This window comes from Colobus angolensis, unplaced genomic scaffold (assembly GCF_000951035.1).
Source record: "Colobus angolensis palliatus isolate OR3802 unplaced genomic scaffold, Cang.pa_1.0 Scaffold186, whole genome shotgun sequence".
In the NCBI taxonomy this organism is placed as follows: Eukaryota; Metazoa; Chordata; class Mammalia; order Primates; family Cercopithecidae; genus Colobus; species Colobus angolensis.
The window spans coordinates 4,979,879-4,992,793 of NW_012114999.1; the positions used below are offsets into that span (position 1 = coordinate 4,979,879).

The following is a 12,915-nucleotide window of genomic DNA, read 5'->3' on the forward strand; positions in this document are numbered from 1 at the left end:
ATCACTTGAGGTCAGGAGTTCGAGACCGGCCTGGCCAACATGGTGAAACCCTGTCTCTACTAAAAATACAAAACTTAGTTGGGTGTAGTGGCATGCACCTGTAGTCCCAGCTACTTGGGAGGGTAAGGCAGGAGAATCACTTGAGCCTGGGAGGTGAAGGTTGCAGTGAACCAAGATGGGGTCACTGCACTCCAGCCTGGGTGACAGAGTGAGACGCCATCTCAAAATAAAATAAAATAAATAAATAAATAAATAGTAAATAAGTTACAGATAGCCATGTTAAAATAGTTTGATCGTGGACTAAAAATCATAGCAACAGTACAGTTAATTGGAACACATTAGATTTATGAAAAACCAAAAAGTCTTATTGATATTCAGATTTGATATACATTTTATTTAATCCAGTCCTTCAACCTTTATTTATTGTCTACTATGGGCAGTCACTAGAGCTGGCATTCTAGTGGAGGGAGAAAAATGAATAAATAAGCAAAATCTCGTATCTCAATGGTGCTGAGTACTGTAGAAAGAAATAAACGAGGAAGGTAGGCAGTAAATGCCAGACAGCAGCTGTGAAGAAGAGAAAGAGAACCAGGAGTTTCTTTGGGAGAAGGATAATATAAAGCATAAAGAATGTTGGAGATGAAGTCAGATATTTCCAGGAAATAGAATTGTGTAGAGGTTTTGGTTTTTGTTGTTTGTTTGTTTGTTTGTTTAGCCACTGGAAAGAGTTTGGCTTTTCTCTGGGTGAAATAAGCAGCCATTTGCAGTTATGGGGGCAATGGATTGCAGGTGGGGCAACAGCAGAAGTGAAGTCACCATGTGGGAGTCGACTGCAATAATCTAGGAGAGAAATCACGTGAGCTTGAGAAGGAATCAGATTCTGCATGTATTTCCAAGTTAACGTGAACAAGGTTTTCTGAAAGACTGCTATGGAGTCTGAGAAAAAGGTGTCAAGGGTAGTGCCAAAACTGTCGCTTAAAGAACTGCAGGAATGGAGTTGGCATTTATGGAATTTGGAAGAGAAGCAGGTTTAGTGACAAAGACCGGAAACACAGAGCTGAGCATATTAAATGTGAGTTGTCTATTAGGCATTCAAGATGACATATAGAGTGGGCAGTGATTATATGAGGTTAGAGCTCTGGGAAGGCTGGGCTGATGACAGAAATGTATTAGTCATTAACGTTTATGTGTGTGTGTACACATATACACGTGAACACTGGACATGTGAATGCACAGATTGAGGACATGAGGGAGAAAGAACTGACAGAGGAGATGAAGAAAGGTGATGAGGAAGAGCCATAAAAGTGTTATCCTGGAATTCAAGTGAAGACAGTGTTTCAAAGGTAACTAAAATAAAAAAGAAGGGTGAAAAATGGTAAGAGGTATACAGTTTTTACAGATGTTAATAAACAAGTTGTTGGGATATCATTTGGGATTTTTACATTTATTCTGTCTTGGTTTACCAAGCTTATCTGGGTATAATTCAAGTCATTCTGGAAAATATAGCCACATACCAAGAATAGGAAGGAATGGTTAACAGCGATAGTCACTCATAAGAACCATATTGAAATCGGCTCCAACTGTTTATAACATATGTGGCTACACATAAAATCTCAGTGGAAAGAATGCTCCACACTATTTCAAAATTTGGATCAGTTAGTCAAAGGACTAACGATGAGAGTTAAGAGTGCAGCTTCACTCCTTTATTTCCAAGGAGATGAAAATACTGGATGGATTTTTTGAATTACAATAAAAATAATAATGAAGAGTTAATAATATTGAACCAGGTTACTGCATTGCAAAGACAATTCAATGTGTTAAGTATTGCAGGCAGTTTAAAACTTGATTTATTGGAAAGACAACAATTTTTAGAAATAAAAATACATGTGAGAAAGGGGGGTATTAGAATATACAACAAGGAAAACATTATTGTTGAAAAGGGCTCAGCCAAATTATATGACACTATGGTTTAATTCCCTTGTACTGGGGGCTGAGAGAAGATCTTCAGTAACTGTTTAATAACTTTGATTCTGCAACATCTGCTGTTCTGAGAAGAGCAGAATCTAGAAAGATCAATAACATTCCAGAACAAAATCAATATAATACTTTCTGAAACCACAGGAAAATATCAAAATAAGCATTAAAATAATTTGAGAACATACAAAATCTGGCATAGAAATAAGGAATAATTAAAGTAAGTCCATGGAGTTGATTCTTGTAGACTAGAAGTTAAATGTAAATGGTATAAATTTTGTATTATTGCATTTGTGTATATCTTTGTTGTTGCTGAGATTGTTTAGAAATGTATAAATACCATGTACATGATTTGAGAGAAATTAGTCAAAATCATAACTGATATTTGAATGTTTAAAAAAATGAGTTTTCATAATTTTGTCTTTTAGATGTGAGTTTCAATATATTGAACATTAAATGACAAAGGGAACACTCATATTTTCCTTCCCTGTAAAACTTCCTTGAATACTGAATAATTAAAGACAGCTCAGTATTCCAGGATCTAAGTGCAGGATTACAGAGACAGGCACATCAACATATTTATAAGGCCATGTGGTATGTAATAACCACTGAGACGTGCATTAGGGAAGCAGTCCTCAAACTTTTTTTAAATCCCAGGACCCTTTCAAATGCTTAAAAATTATTGAGGACCTTGGACAACTTTTACTCATATGTGTTAAAAGTGTCAATATTTACTCTATGAAAAATTTAAAATAAGGTATTTTAAAATATTTATTAATTTATTTTAAAATACAATAAACCTTTTACATGTTAACATAACATTTTTCTGTGAAATATAATTAGATTTTCCAAAACACAAATCTTAGAAGAATGGCATTGTTTCAAATTTTTGCAAATCTACTTAATATCCATCTTAGCAGAAGATACCTGGATTTTCATATCTGCTTCTATTTTTAATTTATTGTAATATGTTGTTTGAGTTGTTATGTATGATAAATATATCACTTCCCATAAGTATATATTTGGTAAAGGAAGAGAATTTCAATAGCCTTTTAAGGTAATTATTTTAAACTACACCAAAATTCAAGTAGTTTCTAAAATGTTAGTATTAAAGGGAACTCTAAAATAATATTAATAAATTTTCATATTATACATAACAACTAATTGATATATCTCACATATGGGATGTATCTTTTAACCATGCATAATTATATACATTATAATTGATCATTTAAAAGATATTGATTCACTGAGTTATGTAAATCCTATAAATGATGATAGATGTTATTATATAACATCAAGCTCACAATGACTGATAAAAGCTTTCCAAAATTCTAATTTTCTCTTAAACGTTCACATTTTGTCATAACAACAAAGACTGTTAGCTGTTTTTCTTGAAGGAGCAGCCTAACTTCATTTATTTTCAGGAAAATGTGTGCCACATAACCAATGTCGACACAGTGAACAAGGCACATATCATCTTAGCTTTAGTACAAAAATAATTTGAATTTGTGGAGCCCCTAAAAAGGACTCAGGAATCCCCCAAAATCTGTGAATCCCTTGTGACAACTATTGCATTAGGCTACTATGGGAATACAGAGATGGTACGTCCACCCCAACTTGGATATTGGGGATTAGTGTTGCAGAAGACTTCTAAGAGAAAAGACATCTGAGCTGAGTCTAAAGAATAATTCCTACTAAGCTGAGAGAAAACGTAGTGCTGTAGTATCAAATCAAGGCAAAACTGGAAGTGAAAGATAAAGTTTGGCTGAATCAAAGATGGAGAAATATGCCACATTAAAGATTTTAGATTTTATCCTTTAGTCAAGAGAGCGTTAGCTTTAAGGAGAAGAGCAGAATTGTTTGATGTCTATTTTAGAAAGTTCACCTATGTGAAGCATAGTTTTCAGGAGAACTAAATTGGAGGCAGAGAGGCAAGGCATAGAGTGCATTTCCCCTCCTGCTCCTACTTCTTTGTCTCTATTTAGTAATTACCAAAATACAAAATAACAAACGTGCAACACAAATGTTTGCTGTGTAAAATAAAATAAAATAAAATAAAATAGAAAACAATATAGAAAGGCAAAGCTAACCTCTCTCTCTTTCTTCACTTTCATCACCTTGGGGTAACCAATGTTAGAGCCTGGTGTGTATCTTTCTGAGGGTAGTTTCTTTGTGATTGTGAGTAGCTTAGCTGTTCAGCAAACCACTGGATACAAGACTAAGCTTACAGAAAGGTCAATCCTGGACCGATAGGGTGTCATCAACATATGAGGCATGGTTAAAACCATGAATGTGGATGAGATCCTCCCGGAGGATCACACAAAGAGGTCGGTGCACTGTGGCCTGACTTACGGGGATTACTACATGGAAGCTGCATGCAAAGATCAGAAGCCCAGCAGGGAAACGGGGGGGGGCAATGAGTTTTGGGTGGAAATTCGGACAACACAGGATTAAAAGACTGAGGATGTACCTTTACATCGAGAAAGTGCTGAATAAACATCCTGAAGGAGGTTGGTGGATTTTGATAAAAATTAAAAAGGGAGTCTTTATTAGACTATAATAATTCTCCTGTGTTTTTCTGCATATTATTTACATATAATGCAACTCATCTTCAGTCAGGACTTCAGGGACACTTGTGCCAGCAGACAGGTAACCAAAGAAATAAGTGAAGAACAGAGTTTACTATGAATTTAAATATTAAACAAATGGACAAATATTTGTATGTTCTACTGAAAAAAAAAGAGAGAGGATTATTTATTGATGCACTTCTAAAATAATAGAGTGCAAGTTTTTCCAGGAAATATCAGAAAAAGAAAAACATTGAGAAAGCAGTAACTTCAGTTTGTGAAGCGGTTAGAAAATCTCCCAGAAAAAAAAAAAAAAGAAGATAGAGTTTGGAAGATAAAAAAGAGAAGAACATTGTGACTTTTTCATGGCTAACCTGCCAAAATACATCAAAAATTGGTGCAACTACAAACGTTGCTTTTTCTTGTTTTTACTCAAGTGGAAATGAACAGTGTCCTGGAGCCCTCAGTGTGAGACTAGATTCAGAATGCAGGTTTTTCTCATTTGAAATCTGTAAGCACTTACTATTGCCACACTGGGTGGACAACAATTTGGGTCTTTCGCCATGCAATAATTTGCAGTCTTCACAACATGTCTGATATAATTAAATATTTCTAATATCTATATGTCAGATACTGTACTAGATACTGAGGCTATTCAGAAAATTAAAATACTGTTTTTCCCTTAAAGAATTCACATTCTCTCTAATTAAATGTCTATCTAAGCCGCTAACAATAATACACTATGGTAAATATGATATAGAAATTGCCTTTTAAAAAGTCTAACAAAACTACCTCTACCATATCTTCCTAAAGTTAGGACACTTTTAAGCCTTTAATCTCTTCTCTGTTTCCCAAGATGAGGCCTATGACAAGAAAAAACAATCTTTTTACAGCTGATCCAAATATCTCCTGTATAGGAAGTATTATACAATTTGAACCCAATTGTCCAAAGATAAAAAGTATAATTCACTACTCTATGTCCTTATGTATGAGATGGGATCATTTCAGTTCATTTAGTCAAATTTGGTGACATATACAGAGGTGCACTTAAGTATTAAGTGCTTGAATAGAGTTATCTGTAGTGGGCTGATTCCATAGGCTGCCTTTATTTGAAATGTTAATTATCTTAAAGCAGATTTTTAAGTTTTTCTGTAAGGATTGTTATGTTTTAGAAACCTGGTTTGAGCCATAGTTTATTGAAATCCATGTAGTGATGAACTATTTAACGGTGAAATACTGTTTCTGTAAGATGTACTCTTTTTCACAGAAATCTACTAGGTCTAACAAACTGAGGCTTTTCTTCTTCAGTGATAATTTTTCCAATGGGGCTCAGAGTGTAGCAACACATCAGATTGTATTAGTCCGTTCTCATGCTGCTAATAAACACATATCTGAAACTGGGTAGTCCTTAAAGGAAAGAGGTTTAATTGACTCACAGTTCCCCATGGCTGGGGAGGTCTCGGGGAAACTACAATCATGATGGAAGGGGAAGCAAACATGTCCTTCCTCACATGGCAGCAACAGGACAAGAATGAGCAAAAGGGGGAAAAGCCCCTTATAAACCATCAGATCTTGTGAGAACTCACTCACTATCATGAGAACAGCAGCACAGGGGTAACCATCCCCAAGATTCAATTACCTCCCACCTGGTCCCTCCTGTGACATGTGGGGATTATGGGAACTACAATTCAAGATGATATTTGGGTGGGGACACAGCAAAACTATATCAGACTGTGTCTGATTGAAGCAAAGGCTGGATACTTTGGCATTAGCTCTCTTCAAAAAGTAATAGGACCAACTGGGTGGCTAAATTCACCTTAGGTAGAAATCGGCCAGAATTTAGGAATAGAACTTTCCCTACATGAGGTTTAGTTACTTAAAAACATTTGTAGCCTTTTGTTTTTTTCATTTCCTCTCCCCAAATAAAAGTGCTAAGACATTTTCAGAATGGCACAGATTTTGTGATCATGGTACAAAACAGTATGTTCAAAAATATATGTGCTGTTACATTTGCTTATTTACTTCAGTCTGGAAAAAATGACTTTGGGAACTACTAATTAATGTCTCTCCTGATCAGTGGTGTGAGTCCCATAGCCAAAATGACTTCAACAACTTAAATACATATCTTTGTACCTATATATATATTTTTAAATGCTTCACCCTCTTGAGTTCCTTTTCTTTTTATTATTTTTTTATTTGAACATTCACTTTGAAGAAAGCAGGTGAGAAATAACATGGGGACTTAAGAAGGAAAGTCACAGTAGAGAAGTAAACTAAACAGGGGGACTTGGAACAAAGAATGACTTAACCTGTAATGTGATGCAACTCTAAAAACGGGAGTGAGAATAATGAATGGGATGTTACAATTTTTTAAGAATGGAGAGGTAAGACAAATACATAGCATGCTGAAAAATAAATCAGTCTGTCTTCTCTTACAACACAGTAAACTAAACTAGAAATAATAACAGAGAGACAGCTTGAAAATCCCCAAATATTCAGATTAAGCAACACACATCTAAACACGAGTCAAGAGAAATTTTAATAGTATTCTGAACAAAATTAAAATGAAATTACAGTTCAACAAAACTAGTGGCATGCAGCAAAAGGAGTGTTTAGGTGAAATTTATAGCATTGAATGCCTATATAGGAAAATAAGAAAGATCTAAAATTAATAATCTAAATATCTACTTTAAGAAATTAGGAAAAGATGAGCCAATTTAATACAAAGTAAGTAGAAGAAAAGAAAGAATAAAAATCAGAGCAAAAATTAATACAATTGAAAACAGGAAATCAATAAAGAATATCAACAAAACCAAGGGCTGAGACTTTGAAAAGATTAATCAAACTAAAAAATTTTAGGCAAGCTAACTAAGAAAAAAAAAAAAAACGAAGAGAGAGAGAGGACACAAATTACTAATACCAGAAACGAAAGAGAGGACATTACTACAGACTCAATGGACATTAAAAGGATTATAAAAGAATAATATCATAAACTCTATGCCTACAACTTTGATAGCTTAGATCATCTAAATAGACTGATATCTATAAAATAAATTGAATCTAAAATCAATAACCTTTCAAAACAGAAAGCATTAGGCCCAAATGGGTTCACGGGTAAATTCTGTCAAACAAGGAGGAAAGTATACCAATACTCTAATATCTCTTTCAGAAGATAGAAGCAGAGGGAATACTTCCTAACTTATTATCTGAATCTAGCATTACCTTAATATCAAAGGCCAATAGACATTACAAGAAAATAAAACCACAGACCAGTCTCTCTCATGAACATAGATACAAATATCTTCAACGAAATATTAGGAAGTCAAGTCCAACAATGTAGAAAGAGGAATTATATACCATGACCAAATGAAATTTAGCCCAGATATTCAAGGCTGGTTTAATAATCAATCAGTATAATCTATCACATCAACAGGCTAAAGAAGGAAAATCATATAAGCATATTAATAGACGCAGAAAAAGGATTTTTAAAAAATTCGACACCTGTTCATGATAAAAATCCTCAGCAAACTAGGTATAGAGGAGAACTTTTTCAACTTGATTTTAAAAAAAACCTATAGCTAACACCACACTTAATGATGAAAAACTAGAAACTTTACAACTAAGATCAGAAAAAAGGCAAGGATGTTTCCTGCTGTGGTTCAAATATGTCTCCCAAATATCTTGTGTTAAAACTTAATCCCCAAATCTACATGTTGATCGGAGTTAGGGCATTTGCGAGGTAATTAGGATTAGATATGGTCATCAGGGTGGGGCCCACATGATGGAACTGGTGGCTTCATAGGAAAAGAAAGAGAGACCTAATTTGTCACACACGCTCTTGCCTTCTTGCCATGTGATAACTTCCACTGTGGTATGAAGCAGCAAGAAGCCTATGAGAAGCTGAGCAGATGCTGGCACCATGCTCTTGAATTTTCCAGCCTCCAGAACTGTAAGCCAAAATAAACTTTTTCCCTTTATAAATTGCCAGCCTGAGGTATTCTCCTATAGCAACAAAAATGGATAAGGTAACCCTTCTCACCACTACTATTCAACATTTTACCAAAAGTTCTAGCAGATGCAATAAGATAAGAAAATGAAAAGTATACATACTGGGAAGAAAGACACAAAACTGTCTTTGTTCACAGATGCATGGTTTTCTGTGCAGAAAACATGAAAGAGTGGACAAAAAGTTTTCTGAAACTAGTGAGTGATTATAGCAAAGCTGCAGAGTATGAGGTTAATAGGCAAAAGTTGATCTCTTTCTTATATACAAGCAATGAACAAGTGAAATTTGAAATTAAAAAGAACACATTTCTATTAGCATCCCAAGGTAAAACATTTAGTAAAAATCTAAGAAAAGTACAAGATCTTTATGAGAAAAACTACAAATCTCTATTGAAATAAATCAAAGAAAAATGAAATGAAGCGAGATATATTCTATATCCATGAATTGAAAGAATCTATATTATTGCTATGTCAGTTTTTTCCAACTTGATGTACAGGTTCAATGCAATCACAATCAAAATAACAGCAAGTTATTTTGTGGACATCAACAAAATGATTCTGACGTTTATAAGGAGAAACAAAAGACCTAGAATAGCCAACACTATATTGAAGAAGAATAAAGTCAGAGGACTGACACTACTAACTTCAAGACATACCATAAAACTACATGACAGTGTAGTTTGACAATCATGACAGTGTGGTGTTGGCAAATAAACAGTCAAATAGATCAACTGAAAAGAATAAAAAGCCCAGAAATAAACCCACATAAGTATAGTTAACTAATCTTTTACAGAAACGAATATAATGGACAAAAGACTATCTGTTTAACAAATGGTGCTGGGACAATTGGACATACACATGCAAAAAAAAAAAAAGAATCTAGAGACAGGGTTACAACTGTAGCGAAAGTTAACTCAAAATACCATAAATCTAGATAGATAAATAAATAAATAATAAGCCTAAATGTAATATTATATATGTACATATAAAACTCCTAAAAGAAAACACAAGAGAAAATCTAGATGACCTTGGGCACAGTAATGACTTTTTAGATGCATCATCAAAAATAAAGTCCATAAAAGACACAATTGATGAGCTGGACTTCATTATTAAAAACTTCTGCTCTATGAAAGACACTGTCAAGAATAGGAAAAGACACACCATACACTGGGAGTGAATATTTGTAGAAGATATGTCTGACAGAAAACTGGTATTCCAAATATACAAAGAACTCTTAAGATTCAACTGTAAGAAAACAACTTGATTTAAAAATATGCAAAAGACATCAATGGACACATCACCAGAGAAGATATAATGATGAAAAAAGTAAGCCCAACAGCATTTTTCATTAAGGAATTGTAAATGAAAATAATAATGAGATATCATTGCACACCTATCAGAGTGGTAAAAATTCAGAACACCGACAACAAATCCTGGTGAAGACATGGAGCAATGTGAACTCTCATTCTTTGCTTGGGTAATGCAAAATGGTATAGCCACTTTGGAACACAGTTTGTTAGTTTTTTACAAAACTAAACACACACCTACCATAAAATGAAACAAGCCAACCAGATTGGTGTTTATTCTCAAGCTGTCCACTTAGGGCAGGGCAAGTGGGTCACAATTATGTTCTTTATTAACCTGTAGTTATTTTTGTCCTGACCCAACAGAATACCTTATAATATTCTGGTATTCTAATTTTTCAGAAGGTACTGAAGAAATCGAGAGACTGTGCTAAACTTGATAGAAGGCAGAACAACCTTGATTTAGCTAGGATTTGAATTTTCATGTATGGCTTTTTCAAAAGATTTTTAACTCGGCTTTTCTAGTAAGTCAGTGGAAAGGGTCACTTAGTGCTTGGTGAACATTCCTTTATTCTTTAAGCTGATGCCTGCTTTGCCTATCCTCAGAGTGTGGTCAAAAGGCAAACTTTCCCACTTGCCTTTTCTTTAGCAGCTTTGTTAGGGTGTCAGTGCTGAGAGTTGCTTATTTTTGGAGTGAGTGTTAATGATTTTATATTTTTCCTGTATACACTGTTCCAGCAGTGAGCAGACTCTTAACAAATCTCCAAAATAAACTCATTTACCAAGTCTTTCTCATATTTGTCATTTTGAAAGATTGAATAAACATCAGTAAAAGAAGCAATCCAAGTTCTCATGCCAAATATGTATATGTCCAAGACCAGGATTTCTTCATGTGTGAATGTGGATATGGAGCCTAGAGTACTAGGTATTTTAAATTTTCATTTTAACTTATTTTTGTTTCTCCTCCTTCCAGTTTGGATGGGCCTTGAAGGTAGGGCTGCTTGCAGCTATAGGAAGATCTGCTCTAGCAGACTGAAGGCTGGGCTATGTTCTATTTTATTTGGAAGAAGACTTGATTTCATAGCAGAGAATTACTAATTGTGGCTCAGAGAATCCTTTCCAGATGGCTGTAGGTTGGTCCAAAACACAAAAGGACCCAATTGGTCTAAAGCCTGGATGAGAGTCCCAGAGAGAATTGGATAAAGGTTGGAGGGAATTATTTCTGTTCTGGATCTGCATCTATAGTATCTGTAGAATGAGGCTAAACTGAGCAAGAGGAGAGGAGAACAGAATGCATCTTTGGTTTCCTCTCCCTTTTTTCCACACATATTTTAAGGGAAAGTAATGTAAGAACTTGAAAACTTTTTTTTTTCGGTGTAACTTTTATTAGTTGATAAAGATACATGGTGGGTCAGTTAGTTCAATGCGGCTTCTCTATCACCCTCTTCTCACCTATGTCATCTATGTGCTTTTCCATAATTCCTCCTTCTCCCCATTTATCAGACTCTAGTTTCTCTTTCTTTGTTTGAAACTGAAACAATTTGAGACCAGGCAAGCAATATTACTATGTCAAGTGGCAGGGCCGTGCATTAAAAAGTTGTGGAGACTCACCAAACTGAAACGCATGAGCTTCCTAAAGGTATTCAAATTCTAATGTGAATATATTGACTAGTAGACAAATCAGAGGGTCAGGTTCCATCCACTGGTCATCACTTTGCAACTGTTCCTCTGTTTTATTCATATCTCCTTTAATTTCTCCCTTCCATCTTTCTAAAAAATTGTACAAGATAAGGGTGACGTTTGTAATCTTAAAATTCTGGCTCTACATCTTACTTTGTGAATTGGGCAAATTAATCTCTCTGTGACTCAGTTTTCTCATCTAGAAAACGGAGTGATAATGATATTAACCCATTGAGTTGTTTTGAAGAATACATGAAGTAATACTGGTAAAGCTCTGAGAGTAGCACCTAGAACACAGATGTACTATATAATTGTTTTTAAAATAAATATTTGATTTTTTTTATGACCAAGAAGTCTGCTGAAATCTCTTCCTGAATTTGACTTCTCAGCTCACCTCTCTTCCCTCCCCAACTTCTGTGTTCCTGAGTGAAAGGCATACAAGTAATCAACATATGCCAGGAAACAAATAAGGTGCAGATTACCATTTGACTAGGCCAGTGCTGATTTGCCAATGATTGGCTATCTGCATGAAGCTTGCTGCTTAGGTTTGAGGCCTAAAGAATTTCATCACTACCCTTATGACCACGTTTGAATCTTGTCTTATCACCAGATTCAGATGTTAGGACTTGGAAGAGAACCAGCATTATCTTTCTATTGTCATATATTTTCATAAAATTTGCAAAAGTGCAAATGCTTTAGCTACAATCAATCTTTTTCCTTACTTCCTGTCCACATTGCTTACCCTCTACCCCCAACTCATTTACCTAGGCATAAGGAGGCATTAATGTCCCTGCGGGAATGTACTGCTATTTGAATAGGAAGACTGAAGGAACATTTAGTTTGGATTTGTGGAGATACATTTATGAGACGTGTAGTCACTTCCTTGTATAGTTCAATCGTTGCTAAATGTCCCACAGTAGAAATGGTTTCTAACAATGTTTCACATGCTTTTCAATTCAAAAATTTTTAATGTTTTTTTAAATTAACAAATAAAATTATATATATTTTTTATCATGTACAACATGATGTTTTGAAGTATATATACACTGTGGAATGGCTAAGTTGAACAATTCAAATTTTACATGCTTACAAGAGTATTTAAGAGTAATCACCACACAAGAATATTTTGGTGTCCTGAAATCTTGCAGCTCATTTATGAAAATACTTGAAAAAATTTGTTCAAAAGCTGGAGGCATCACGCTACCTGACTTCAAACTATACTACAAGGCTACAGTAACCAAAACAGCATGGTACTGGTAGCAAAACAGAGATGTAGACAATGGAATAGAACAGAGTCCTCAGAAATAATACCACACATCTACAGCCATCTGATCTTTGACAAACCTGAGAAAAACAAGAAATGGGGAAAGGATTCCCTATTT

At 34.7% G+C, this 12,915-nt stretch overlaps 1 long non-coding RNA gene across 1 annotated transcript in view; it reads left to right on the forward strand.

Moving 5' to 3' along the window:
• The first annotated feature begins 900 nt into the window (after positions 1 to 900).
• Positions 901 to 12,915, forward strand: part of LOC105510325 — a 32,174-nt gene continuing 20,159 nt past the window's right edge. The window contains exons 1-3 of the long non-coding RNA XR_001001549.1: positions 901 to 956; positions 1,237 to 1,343; positions 4,982 to 5,055. This is a non-coding gene — a long non-coding RNA (uncharacterized LOC105510325). The remainder of the gene's footprint in view (positions 957 to 1,236; positions 1,344 to 4,981; positions 5,056 to 12,915) is intronic.